Here is a 14492-nt window from a genome sequence, read left to right as displayed (position 1 = left end):
TCTACATTGTTCATGATATTAGAATTTGATACCTTACCCACTAAAGGGCTTAATAAAGAAGCTAACCATTTTGACAATTTATATGTGATGGAGCCAACTGAACTCACTATAGGTCTTGCTGGAAAATTTTGTTTATGTGTTTTGATAAGTCCATACATATATGGCAATGAAGGGGACAAAGATCACAAACTTTTGATAAGAGAAATGTTACCTTTCAACAACAACTTCATTTCTTTATTGAAGTGAGAATTAACTGCTTCTAAGGGATTTTTACTAAGTTTAGAATATGTTGTGTCATCATTTAGAAGATCATTCATTTTAGACAAATAGTTACTTTTGTCTAAAATCATAAGTGTTAGCCTTATCTGCTTTAGTAATATGTATATCCTTGTCTTTTTTGAAGGTGTTAATAGCTCTTATGAATCTTTTAGGGCAATTAGCTTCCACTGGTTTTGACAAACTGGCATACACTAAACCCTTACAGATATTAATATCATCATTACTTAAATTACTGTATTTTTCTAAATTACAAAAAGACCTTGTGACATCAACACAGCTGGCTTCCCTGTTAGAGCACAGAAAACTTAAACCATAGCCTAATGCACACAAGGAATCTTTATCTTGTTGTTTATTAGACAGGTTTACCACAAAAGATGGGTTTGTGCCTTTAGCAACAATAATACTATAAAGAATACCTTAATCAGGAATTCACCAGAAAATTCTCTTAGTTGCATCTATAAAGTGCCTTGTGGAAATTGTGATTAAATCTTATGTTGGTCAGACTGGTAAGGATCTTTCTGTTAGACTTCAGCAACATAAAAATATAGTATAAGAACGGGACAAGAATCAAATGCCTTGTTTAATCATGTTAAAAACTATGATCATTGTATTGACTGGAGTAACGCAATCTCAGTTATTAACTCTAACTCTGTTACCAGGAGAAATATCATTGAATCTTCTATTATTAAATACACAAAGAATTATAATCTTAATATTAGTGATGGTCTATACAAATTAGATAACTTTATTGTTGATAAAATTTGTAAAATGATAAGTTTATGAACGCTCGTTGTATGTTTTGGACAATCACATGTTAACCAAATGGCGTCCTAGCTTCGTCTCTTCCATGTATATCAAGTGACTTATATTTCTCTCTTGTGTCTCCCCTGATGATGTGATTATTACACGAACGTGCACTTGGGAACTTTTCGTGTTTCATTTTCCCCCGTGGACTCATAGGAATATCTTGACGACGATTAAGTATAATGAATTATTTCTTATATTCATCATACTTAATCGTCGTCTCCCGCCTCAGTGAGGTAGCGCAAGGAAACAGACGAGGAATGTCTCAACCCACCCATATACACATGTATATCCATAAACGCCCAAATACGCACATATACATACATATACATTTCAACGTATATGTATACATATACATACACACATATACATATATACACATGTATATATTCATACTTGCTGCCTCCATCAATTCCCATTGCCAGCTTGCCATACATGAAATAGTATTCCCCCCTCCAGTGAGGTAGCGCCAGGAAAGGACAACAAAGACCACATTCGTTCACACTGTCTCTAGCAGTCATGTACAATGCGCCAAAACCACAGCTCCCTTTCCACATCCACGCCCCATAAAAACTTTCCATGGTATACCCCCAGACGCTTCACATGCCCTGGTTCAGTCCACTGACAGCACGTCGACCCTGGTATACCACATCGTTCCAATTCACTCCATTCCTTGCACGCCTTTCACCCTCCTGTATGTTCAGGCCCCGATCGCTCAAAACCATTTTCATTCCATCCTTCCACCTCCAATTTGGTCTCCCACTTCTTCTTCCCTCCACCTCTGACACATATATCCTCTTGGTCAATCTTTCCTCACTCATTCTCTCCATGTGACCAAACCATTTCAACACACTCTCTTCTGCTCTCTGAACCGCACTCTATTTATCATCACACATCTCTCGTACCCTTTCATTACTTACTCAGTCAAAACCACCTCACACCACATATTGTCCTCAATCATCTCATTTCCAACACACCCACCCTCCTCCGCACAACCCTATCTATAGCCCATGCCTCGCAACCATATAAAATTGTTGGAACCATCATTCCTTCAAACATTCCCATTTGTGCTCTCCGAGATAACGTTCTCGCCTTCCACACATTCTTCAACGCTCCCAGAATCTTCGCCCCCTCCTCCACCCTGTGACTCACTTCCGCTTCCATAGTTCCATCCGCTGCTAAATCCACTCCCAGATATCTAAAACCCTTCACTTCCTCCAATTTTCTCCATCCAAACTTACCTCACGATTGACTTGTCCCTCGACCATATTGAACCTAATAACCTTGCTCTTATTCACATCTACTCTCAGCTTTCCTCTTTCACACACTTTACTAAACTCAGTCACCAATTTCTACAGTTTCCCACCCGAATCAGCCACCAGTGCTGTATCATCAGCGAACAACTGACTCGCTTCCAAAGCCCTCTCATCCAGAACAGATTGCAAACTTGCTCCTCTCTCCAAAACTCTTGCAATTCACCTCTCAAACAACCCCACCCATAAACAAATTAAACAACCATGGAGACATCACGCACCCCTACCGCAAACCAACATTCAATGGGAACCAATTACTTTCCTCTCTTCCTACTCGTACACATGCCTTACATCCTTGGTAAAAAAAAAAAAAAAAAAATCACTGCTTCTAGCAACTTACCTCCCACGCCATATACTTTTAGAATCTTCCGCAAAACATCTCTCTCAAGTCTATTATATTTCTTCTCCAGATCCATAAATGCTACATACAAATCCATCTGTTTTTCTAAGTATTTCTCACATACATTCTTCAAAGCAAACACCTGATCCACACATCCTCTACCACTTCTGAAACCACACTGCTCTTCCCCAATCTGATGCTCTGTACATGCCTTCACCCTCTCAATCAATACCCTCCCATATAATGTTTATATATATTTCAAACATCATGTACGAGAATCACATGACTTTCACTCCCCACAACAAAAGCAAAGGATCCCTGAGCACTCCTTAGAAATCATGACATATCCGTTCCATCCTGGATCATCAAGCCTCATCTACCTGCTCATTCTCCTCTCAGATATCACGCAGCTTCGCATCACACATAACAAAACACTGGGAACAATCACCTGCTGCCCGACACCCACAGACACGGGGAAACAAAGATATTCCCAACACAATCTCATTTCGGCTCATTTCCTTGCAGCAGCAGCTTCAGCATCGGACTCCTCCTACCCAAGCCACTCCATACCTCACCACTAAACCCTAAGCGACAACAGAAGGCCCACCGTTACCTCCATCTCAGTGACCTCTACTCATAGGTCTCTGAATCCCTAACAAACACAACACTTCAAGACACATAAGCTTCATCTACCCTCCCAACCCAGTCTGAAACACCAGCCCACCAGACATACACCCATCAGAAGCCACACTCCCTAGTCATGCTCCCCCGTTTACCATCAACATTACAAACAGATTCAACATATCTCTGTAAGGTGAACTATGGAAAGGTCAGTGAGACTTAGATGTGAATAGGGAGCTGTGGTTTCGGTACATTGCATATGACAGCTAGAGAATAGACGTAAGCAGATGTGGCCTTTCTTCGTCTGTTCCTGGCGCTACCTCGCTAACACAGGTCAATTGCGAACATTTACGAAAGAAAAAAGAACGAATATCAACGTAGAAACAACAAGAAAGAAAAATACATTGTTATTCATTTGTTCATATGAACATAGTCGCTGTATCAGAATCTCGCGTTGTATGCATTACTCAGACCCTATTGTTTAATGTTGATATTCTATCTAATCTAACAGGATGTTGGAGACTCTATGATTGTCCCTCTGTAAACTATGGTTTGCCCTCTCCAACATAATGGTGGCGATGGTGGTGGTGAAGATGTCGGAGGTAGAGACCCACAAAGATCACCAAGTGGGAGGGAGACTCGTCGACCCTCATGTTTCATCATGAGACAGCCACTTCCCTCCCACCACCATACACACCCAGGTCCGCCTCCTGCCCCGGGACCACATCATGCTACCACGTACCCCCATACTGACCTAATATAGATATGGCAGATATGACGCCGCCCAGGAGAGAGAACGCCACTGGCAAGGGCGACATGTTCCTGCCGCCCAACAGGAACTCCTGGGTGGAGGGCTTGTGCCGATCCCTGAAGGCGCTGCACACACCAATCAAGATGGAAACCGTCAGCATGAGGCAGAAGATGGTGTAGTCCACGGCCGTGAAACGCACCAGTGACTGATCTTGACTCGACATCTCTTCCACGGGTCCAGAGGCAGGATGCACTGTGCCTTACCTCCGCCCTAACACGAATGGTAAACCCTCCGCCTCACCTAAGCCTCTACCACAGGATGGCAGTATAACTGGTCACGCACTCCAGGAACCATCTTGAATAATCTCTCGCTCTCACTTGACACATATTGTTATATATATATATATATATATATATATATATATATATATATATATATATATATATATATATATATATATATATATATTTTCCTTCTTTTTCATACTATTTGCCATTTCCTGCGTTAGCGAGGTAGTGTTAAAAACAGAGTGAGCTTTTGAGGGAATATCATCACTTGGCCTCCTTATCTCTTCCTTCTAATATATATATATATATATATATATATATATATATATATATATATATATATATATATATATATATATATATATATATATATTATATTTATTTCTTTTTATTTTGCTTTGTCGCTGTCTCCGGCGTTTGCGAGGTAGCGCAAGGAAACAGACGAAATAAATGGCCCAACGCACCCTCATACACATGTATATACATACACGTACACACACGCAAATATACATACCTATACATCTCAATGTACACATATATATACAGACATACATATATACCCATGCACACAATTCACACTATCTGCCTTTATTCATTCCCATCGCCACCTCGCCGCACATGGAATACCATCCCCCTCCCCCCTCATGTGTGCGAGGTAGCGCTAGGAAAAGACAACAAAGGCCCCATTCGTTCACACTCAGTCTCTAGCTGTCATGCAATAATGCCCGAAACCACAGCTCCCTTTCCACATCCAGGCCCCACACAACTTTCCATGGTTTACCCCAGACGCTTCACATGCCCTGATTCAATCCACTGACAGCACGTCAACCCCGGTATACCACATCGATCCAATTCACTCTGTTCCTTGCCCGCCTTTCACCCTCCTGCATGTTCAGGCCCCGATCACTCAAAATCTTTTTCACTCCATCTTTCCACCTCCAATTTGGTCTCCCACTTCTCCTCGTACCCTCCACCTCCGACACATATATCCTCTTGGTTAATCTTTCCTCACTCATTCTCTCCATGTGCCCAAACCATTTAAAAACACCCTCTTCTGCTCTCTCAACCACGCTCTTTTTATTTCCACACATCTCTGTTACCCTTACATTACTTACTCGATCAAACCACCTCACACCACACATTGTCCTCAAACATCTCATTTCCAGCACATCCAACCTCCTGCGCACAACTCTATCCATAGCTCACACCTCGCAACCATACAACATTGTGAGAAATACTTAGAAAAGCAAATGGATTTGTATGTAGCATTTCTGGATCTGGAGAGGGCATATGATAGAGTGGATAGAGATGCTCTGTGGAAGGTATTAAGAATATATGGTGTGGGAGGCAAGTTGTTAGAAGCAGTGAAAAGTTTTTATCGAGGATGTAAGGCATGTGTACGTGTAGGAAGAGAGGAAAGTGATTGGTTCTCAGTGAATGTAGGTTTGCAGCAGGGGTGTGTGATGTCTCCATGGTTGTTTAATTTGTTTATGGATGGGGTTGTTAGGGAGGTGAATACAAGAGTTTTGGAAAGAGGGGCAAGTATGAAGTCTGTTGTGGATGAGAGAGCTTGGGAAGTGAGTCAGTTGTTGTTGTTCGCTGATGATACAGCGCTGGTGGCTGATGCATGAGACACTGCAGAAGCTGGTGACTGAGTTTGGTAAAGTGTGTGAAAGAAGAAAGTTAGAGTAAATGTGAATAAGAGCAAGGTTGTTAGGTACAGTAGGGTTGAGGGTCAAGTCAATTGGGAGGTAAGTTTGAATGGAGAAAAACTAGAGGAAGTAAAGTGTTTTAGATATCTGGGAGTGGATCTGGCAGCGGATGGAACCATGGAAGCGGAAGTGAATCATAGGGTGGGGGAGGGGGCGAAAATCCTAGGAGCCCTGAAGAATGTGTGGAAGTCGAGAACATTATCTCGGAAAGCAAAAATGGGTATGTTTGATGGGAATAGTGGTTCCAACAATATATATATATATATATATATATATATATATATATAATCTTTCAAATTATTCGCCATTTCCCGCATTAGCAAGGTAGCATTAAGAACAGAGGACTTGGCCTCTAAGGGAATATCCTCACCTGGCCCCCTTCTCTGTTCCTTCTTTTGGAAAATTAAAAAAAAAAGCAAGAGGGGAGGATTTCTAGCCCCCCGCTCCCTCCCCTTTTAGTCGCCTTCTACGACACGCAGGGAATACGTGAGAAGTATTCTTTCTCCCCTATCCCCAGGGATGATATATATATATATATATATATATATATATATATATATATATATATATATATATATATATATTTCATTATGCTTTGTTGCTGTCTCCTGCGCTATCGAGGTAGCGCAAGGAAACAGACGAAAGAATGGCCCAACCCACCCACGCACACATGTATATACATACATATCCACACACAGCCCATATAAATACCTATACATCTCAACGTACACATATATATACACACACAGACATATACATATGTACATAATTTATACTGTCTGCCCCTATTCATTCCCGTCGTCACCCCGCCACACATGAAATGATAACCCCCTCTCCCCGCATATGCACGAGGTAGCGCTAGAAAAAGACAATGTAAAGTGCATTATAACTTTGAATATTGTTCTCAAATTTTGTGGTACTGAGGAGAGAAATAAGACCAACTTCTGCACATTTACTAAAAAAGGCCTGAGTGACATTCTATGCAGTCTTGTCAAATAACCTGTTGCTGGATCATATATACAGAAAAGTCTAAACATCCAACAAAGCATTCTCCATTCTGGATCCACACACATACTGTTTATGATTGACTAGCTATATATATATATATATATATATATATTTTTTTTTTTTTTTTTTATACTTTGTCGCTGTCTCCCGCGTTTGCGAGGTAGCGCAAGGAAACAGACGAAAGAAATAACCCAACCCCCCTCCATACACATGTATATACATACGTCCACACACGCAAATATACATACCTACACAGCTTTCCATGGTTTACCCCAGACGCTTCACATGCCCTGATTCAATCCACTGACAGCACGTCAACCCCGGTATACCACATCGCTCCAATTCACTCTATTCCTTGCCCTCCTTTCACCCTCCTGCATGTTCAGGCCCCGATCACACAAAATCTTTTTCACTCCATCTTTCCACCTCCAATTTGGTCTCCCTCTTCTCCTCGTTCCCTCCACCTCCGACACGTATATCCTCTTGCTCAATCTTTCCTCACTCATTCTCTCCATGTGCCCAAACCACTTCAAAACACCCTCTTCTGCTCTCTCAACCACGCTCTTTTTATTTCCACACATCTCTCTTACCCTTACGTTACTCACTATCAAACCACCTCACACCACACATTGTCCTCAAACATCTCATTTCCAGCACATCCATCCTCCTGCGCACAACTGTATCCATAGCCCACGCCTCGCAACCATACAACATTGTTGGAACCACTATTCCTTCAAACATACCCATTTTTGCTTTCCGAGATAATGTTCTCGACTTCCACACATTCTTCAAGGCCCCCAGAATTTTCGCCCCCTCCCCCACCCTATGATCCACTTCCGCTTCCATGGTTCCATCCACTGCCAGATCCACTCCCAGATATCTAAAACACTTCACTTCCTCCAGTTTTTCTCTCAAACTCACCTCCCAATTGACTTGACCCTCAACCCTACTGTACCTAATAACCTTGCTCTTATTCACATTTACTCTTAACTTTCTTCTTCCACACACTTTACCAAACTCAGTCACCAGCTTCTGCAGTTTCTCACATGAATCAGCCACCAGCGCTGTATCATCAGCGAACAACAACTGACTCACTTCCCAAGCTCTCTCATCCCCAACAGACTTCATACTTGCCCCTCTTTCCAGACTCTTGCATTTACCTCCCTAACAACCCCATCCATAAACAAATTAAACAACCATGGAGACATCACACACCCCTGCCGCAAACCTACATTCACTGAGAACCAATCACTTTCCTCTCTTCCTACACGTACACATGCCTTACATCCTCGATAACAACTTTTCACTGCTTCTAACAACTTGCCTCCCACACCATATATTCTTAATACCTTCCACAGAGCATCTCTATCAACTCTATCATATGCCTTCTCCAGATCCATAAATGCTACATACAAATCCATTTGCTTTTCTAAGTATTTCTCACATACATTCTTCAAAGCAAACACCTGATCCACACATCCTCTACCACTTCTGAAACCACACTGCTCTTCCCCAATCTGATGCTCTGTACATGCCTTCACCCTCTCAATCAATACCCTCCCATATAATTTACCAGGAATACTCAACAAACTTATACCTCTGTAATTTGAGCACTCACTCTTATCCCCTTTGCCTTTGTACAATGGCACTATGCACGCATTCCGCCAATCCTCAGGCACCTCACCATGAGTCATACATACATTAAATAACCTTACCAACCAGTCAACAATACAGTCACCCCCTTTTTTAATAAATTCCACTGCAATACCATCCAAACCTGCTGCCTTGCCGGCTTTCATCTTCCGCAAAGCTTTCACTACCTCTTCTCTGTTTACCAAATCATTTTCCCTAACCTTCTCACTTTGCACACCACCTCGACCAAAACACCCTATATCTGCCACTCTATCATCAAATACATTCAACAAACCTTCAAAATAATCACTCCATCTCCTTCTCACATCACCACTACTTGTTATCACCTCCCCATTTGCGCCCTTCACTGAAGTTCCCATTTGCTCCCTTGTCTTACGCACTTTATTTACCTCCTTCCAGAACATCTTTTTATTCTCCCTAAAATTTAATGATACTCTCTCACCCCAACTCTCATTTGCCCTTTTTTTCACCTCTTGCACCTTTCTCTTGACCTCCTGTCTCTTTCTTTTATACATCTCCCACTCAATTGCATTTTTTCCCTGCAAAAATCGTCCAAATGCCTCTGTCTTCTCTTTCACTAATACTCTTACTTCTTCATCCCACCACTCACTACCCTTTCTAATCAACCCACCTCCCACTCTTCTCATGCCACAAGCATCTTTTGCGCAATCCATCACTGATTCCCTAAATACATCCCATTCCTCCCCCACTCCCCTTGCTTCCATTGTTCTCACCTTTTTCCATTCTGTACTCAGTCTCTCCTGGTACTTCCTCACACAGGTCTCCTTCTCAAGCTCACTTACTCTCACCACCCTCTTAACCCCAACATTCACTCTTCTTTTCTGAAAACCCATACAAATCTTCACCTTAGCCTCCACAAGATAATGATCAGACATCCCTCCAGTTGCACCTCTCAGCACATTAACATCCAAAAGTCTCTCTTTCGCACGCCTGTCAATTAACACGTAATCCAATAACGCTCTCTGGCCATCTCTCCTACTTACATAAGTATACTTATGTATATCTCGCTTTTTAAACCAGGTATTCCCAATCATCAGTCCTTTTTCAGCACATAAATCTACAAGCTCTTCATTTCCATTTACAACACTGAACACCCCATGTATACCAATTATTCCCTCAACTGCCACATTACTCACCTTTGCATTCAAATCACCCATCACTATAACCCGGTCTCGTGCATCAAAACCACTAACACACTCATTCAGCTGCTCCCAAAACACTTGCCTCTCTTGATCTTTCTTCTCATGCCCAGGTGCATATGCACCAATAATCACCCACCTCTCTCCATCAACTTTCAGTTTTACCCATATTAATCGAGAATTTACTTTCTTACACTCTATCACATACTCCCACAACTCCTGTTTCAGGAGTATTGCTACTCCTTCCCTTGCTCTTGTCCTCTCACTAACCCCTGACTTTACTCCCCAGACATTCCCAAACCACTCTTCCCCTTTACCCTTGAGCTTCGTTTCACTCAGAGCCAAAACATCCAGGTTCTTTTCCTCAAACATACTACCTATCTCTCCTTTTTTCACATCTTGGTTACATCCACACACTACACACACTCAGAGATAACTCCCCGTATTTTAAATATATATATAATTATATATATATATATATATATATATTTTATATATAATATATATATATATATATATATATTATATTTATATTATTATTATTATAATCAATAATTATATTATTTTGCTTTGTTTACACTGACTTTACTCCCAAGAATTCAAATTTCCCTTTATGAGCTTGTTTCAACTAGACAAAAATAATGGTCCTTTCTCAAACCACCAATACCATTTATCAATCTTACACGTACAACAGCAAATTCATACCTTAATACATTCATGTAACATTAATATACAACATATATATTCTATTATTATATACATTATATAATAATTATATATTATATATTAATTATATATATACTAATATAATATTATATACCCCTGTCCTCCGCGTTTGCGAGGTAGCGCTAAGGAAACAGACGAAAGAAATGGCCCAACCCCCATACACATTTGTAATACATACGTCCACACACGCAAATATACATACCTACACAGCTTTCCATGGTTTACCCCAGACGCTTCACATGCCCTGATTCAATCCATTGACAGCACGTCGACCACGGTATATAAGTATATAACATCGATCCAATCCACTCTATTCCTTGCCCGCCATTCACCCTCCTGCACGTTCAGGCCCCGATCACTCAAAATCTTTTTCACTCCATATTTCCACTTCCAATCAGGTCTCCCACTTCTCCTCGTTCCCTCCACCTCTGACACATATATCCTCTTGGTCAATCTTTCCTCACTCATTCTCTCCATGTGCCCAAACCATTTCAAAACACCCTCTTCTGCTCACTCAACCACGCTCTTCTTATTTCCACACATTTCTTACCCTTACATTACTTACTCGATCAAACCACCTCACACCACATATTGTCCTCAAACATCTCATTTCCAGCATATCTACCCTCCTGCGCACAACCCTATCCACAGCCCACGCCTCGCAACCATACAACATTGTTGGAACCACTATTCATTCAAACTTACCCATTTATGCTTTCCGAGATAATGTTCTCGACTTCCACACATTCTTCAAGGCGCCCAGAATTTTCTCCCCCACCCTATGATTCACTTCTGCTTCCATGGTTCCATCCGCTGCCAGATCCAATCCCAGATATCTAAAACACTTTACATCCTCTAGTTTTGCTCCATTCAAACTTTCCTCCTAGTTGATTTGACCCTCAACACTACGGTACCTAATAACCTTGCTCTTATTCACATTTACTCTCAACTTTCTTCTTTCACACACTTTACCAAACTCAGTCACCAGCTTCTGCAGTTTCTCACATGAATCAGCCACCAGCGCTGTATCATCAGCGAACAACAACTGACTCACTTCCCAAGCTCTCTCATCCACAACAGACTTCATACTTGCCCCTCTTTCCAAAACTCTTGCATTCACCTGCCTAACAACCCCATCCATAAACACATTAAACAACCATGGAGACATCACACACCCCTGACGCAAACCTACATTCACTGAGAACCAATCACTTTCCTCTCTTTCTACACGTACACATGCCTTACATCCTCGATAAAAACTTTTCACTGCTTCTAACAACTTGCCTCAAACACCATATATTCTTAATACCTTACACAGAGCATCTCTATCAACTCTATCATATGCCTTCTCCAGATCCATAAACGCCACATACAAATCCATTTGCTTTTCTAAGTATTTCTCACATACATTCTTCAAAGCAAACACCTAATCCACACATCCTCTACAACTTCTGAAACCACACTGCTCTTCCCTAATCTGATGCTCTGAACATTCCTTCACCCTCTCAATCAATACCCTCCAGTATAATTTACCAGGAATACTCAACAAACTTATACCTCTGTAATTTGAGCACTCACTCTTATCCCCTTTGCCTTTGTACAATGGCACTATGCAAGCATTCCGCCAATCCTCAGGCACCTCACCATGAATCATACATACATTAAATAATTTTACCAACCAGTCAACAATACAGTCACCCCCTTTTTTAATAAATTCCACTGCGATACCATCCAAACCTGCTGCCTTGCCGGCTTTCATCTTCCGCAAAGCTTTTACTACCCCTTCTCTGTTTACCAAATCATTTTCCCTAACCCTCTCACTTTGCACACCACCTCGACCAAAACACTCTATATCTGCCACTCTATCATCAAACACATTCAACAAACCTTCAAAATACTCACTCCATCTCCCTCTCACATCACAACTACTTGTTATCACCTCCCCATTAGCCCCATTCACTGAAGTTCCCATTTGCTCCCTTGTCTTACGCACTTTATTTACCTCCTTCCAGAACATCTTTTTATTCTCCCTAAAATTTAATGATACTCTCTCACCCCAACTCTCATTTGCCCTCTTTTTCACCTCTTGCACCTTTCTCTTGACCTCCTGCCTCTTACTATTATACCTCTCCCACTCATTTGCATTTTTTCCCTACAAAAATCGTCCAAATGCCTCTCTCTTCTCTTTCACTAATAATCTTACTTCTTCATCCCACCACTCACTACCTTTTCTAATCAACCCACCTCCCACGCTTCTCATGCCACAAGCATCTTTTGCGCAAGCCATCACTGCTTCCCTAAATACATCCCATTCCTCCCCCACTCCCCTTACCTCCTTTGTTCTCACCTTTTTCCATTGTGTACTCAGTCTGTCCTGGTACTTCCTCACACAAGTCTCCTTCCCAAGCTCACTTACTCTCACCACTCTCTTCACCCCAACATTCTCTCTTCTTTTCTGAAAACCCCACAAATCTTCACCTTCGCCTCCACAAGATAATGATCAGACATCCCTCCAGTTGCACCTCTCAGCACATTAACATCCAAAAGTCTCTCTTTCGTGCGTCTATCAATTAACACGTAATCCAATAACGCTCTCTGGCCATCTCTCCTACTTACATACGTATACTTATGTATGTCTCGCTTTTTAAACCAGGTATTCCCAATCACTAGTCATTTTTCAGCACATAAATCTACAAGCTCTTCACCATTTCCATTTACAACACTGAACACTCCATGTATACCAATTTTTCCCTCAACTGCCACATTACTCACCTTTGCATTCAAATCACCCATCATGTGCATCAAAACCACTAACACACTCATTCAGTTGCTCCCAAAACACTTGCCTCTCATGATCTTTCTTCTCATGCCCAGGTGCATATGCACCAATAATCACCCATCTATATATATATATATATATATATATATATATATATATATAGAGAGAGAGAGAGAGAGAGAGAGAGAGAGAGAGAGAGAGAGAGAGAGAGATTCAATGTTCCTTGAACGCCTTTCACCCTCCTGCATGTTCGGGCCCCGATTACTCAAAATCTTTTCCATTCCATCTTTCCACCTCCAATTTGGTCTCCCACTTTTCCTCGTTCCCTCTACCTCTGACGCATATATCCTCTTCCTCAATCTTTCCTCACTCATTCTCTCCATGTGACCAAACCATTTCAAAACACCCTCTCTGCTCTCTCAGCCACACTTTTATTACCACACATCTCTCTTACAATTTCATTACTTACTCGATCAAACCACCTCACACCACATATTGTCCTCAAACATCTCATTTCCATCACAACCACCCTTCTGCGCACAACTTTATCTATAGCACACGCCTCGCAACCATATAACATTGTTGGAACCACTATTCCTTCAAACATACCCATATTACCTTTCCAAAATAACGTTCTCGACTTCCACACATTCTTCAACGCTCCCAGAACTTCCCCCCCTCCCCCACCCTATGATTCACTTCCGCTTCCATTGTTCCATCCGCTGCCAAATCCACTCCCATATATCTAAAGCATTCCACTTCCTCATGTTTTTCTCCATTCAAACTTGCCTCCCAATTCACTTGTCCCTCAACCCGACTGTACATAATAATCTTCCTCTTATTCACATTTACTCTTAACTTTCTTCTTTCACACACTTTACCAAACTCAGTCACCAGCTTCTGCAGTTTCTCAACCAAATCACCCACCATCAATGTATCATCAGCGAACAACAACTGACTCACTTCACAAGCTCTCTCATGCATAACAGACTACATACTTGCCCATCTTTCTAAAACTCTCGCATTCACCCCCTTACAACCCCATCCATAAACAAATGA

The sequence above is a fragment of the Panulirus ornatus genome, chromosome 73 (assembly GCF_036320965.1).
Source record: "Panulirus ornatus isolate Po-2019 chromosome 73, ASM3632096v1, whole genome shotgun sequence".
In the NCBI taxonomy this organism is placed as follows: domain Eukaryota; kingdom Metazoa; phylum Arthropoda; class Malacostraca; order Decapoda; family Palinuridae; genus Panulirus; species Panulirus ornatus.
Note: the sequence above shows the minus strand (reverse complement) of the source record.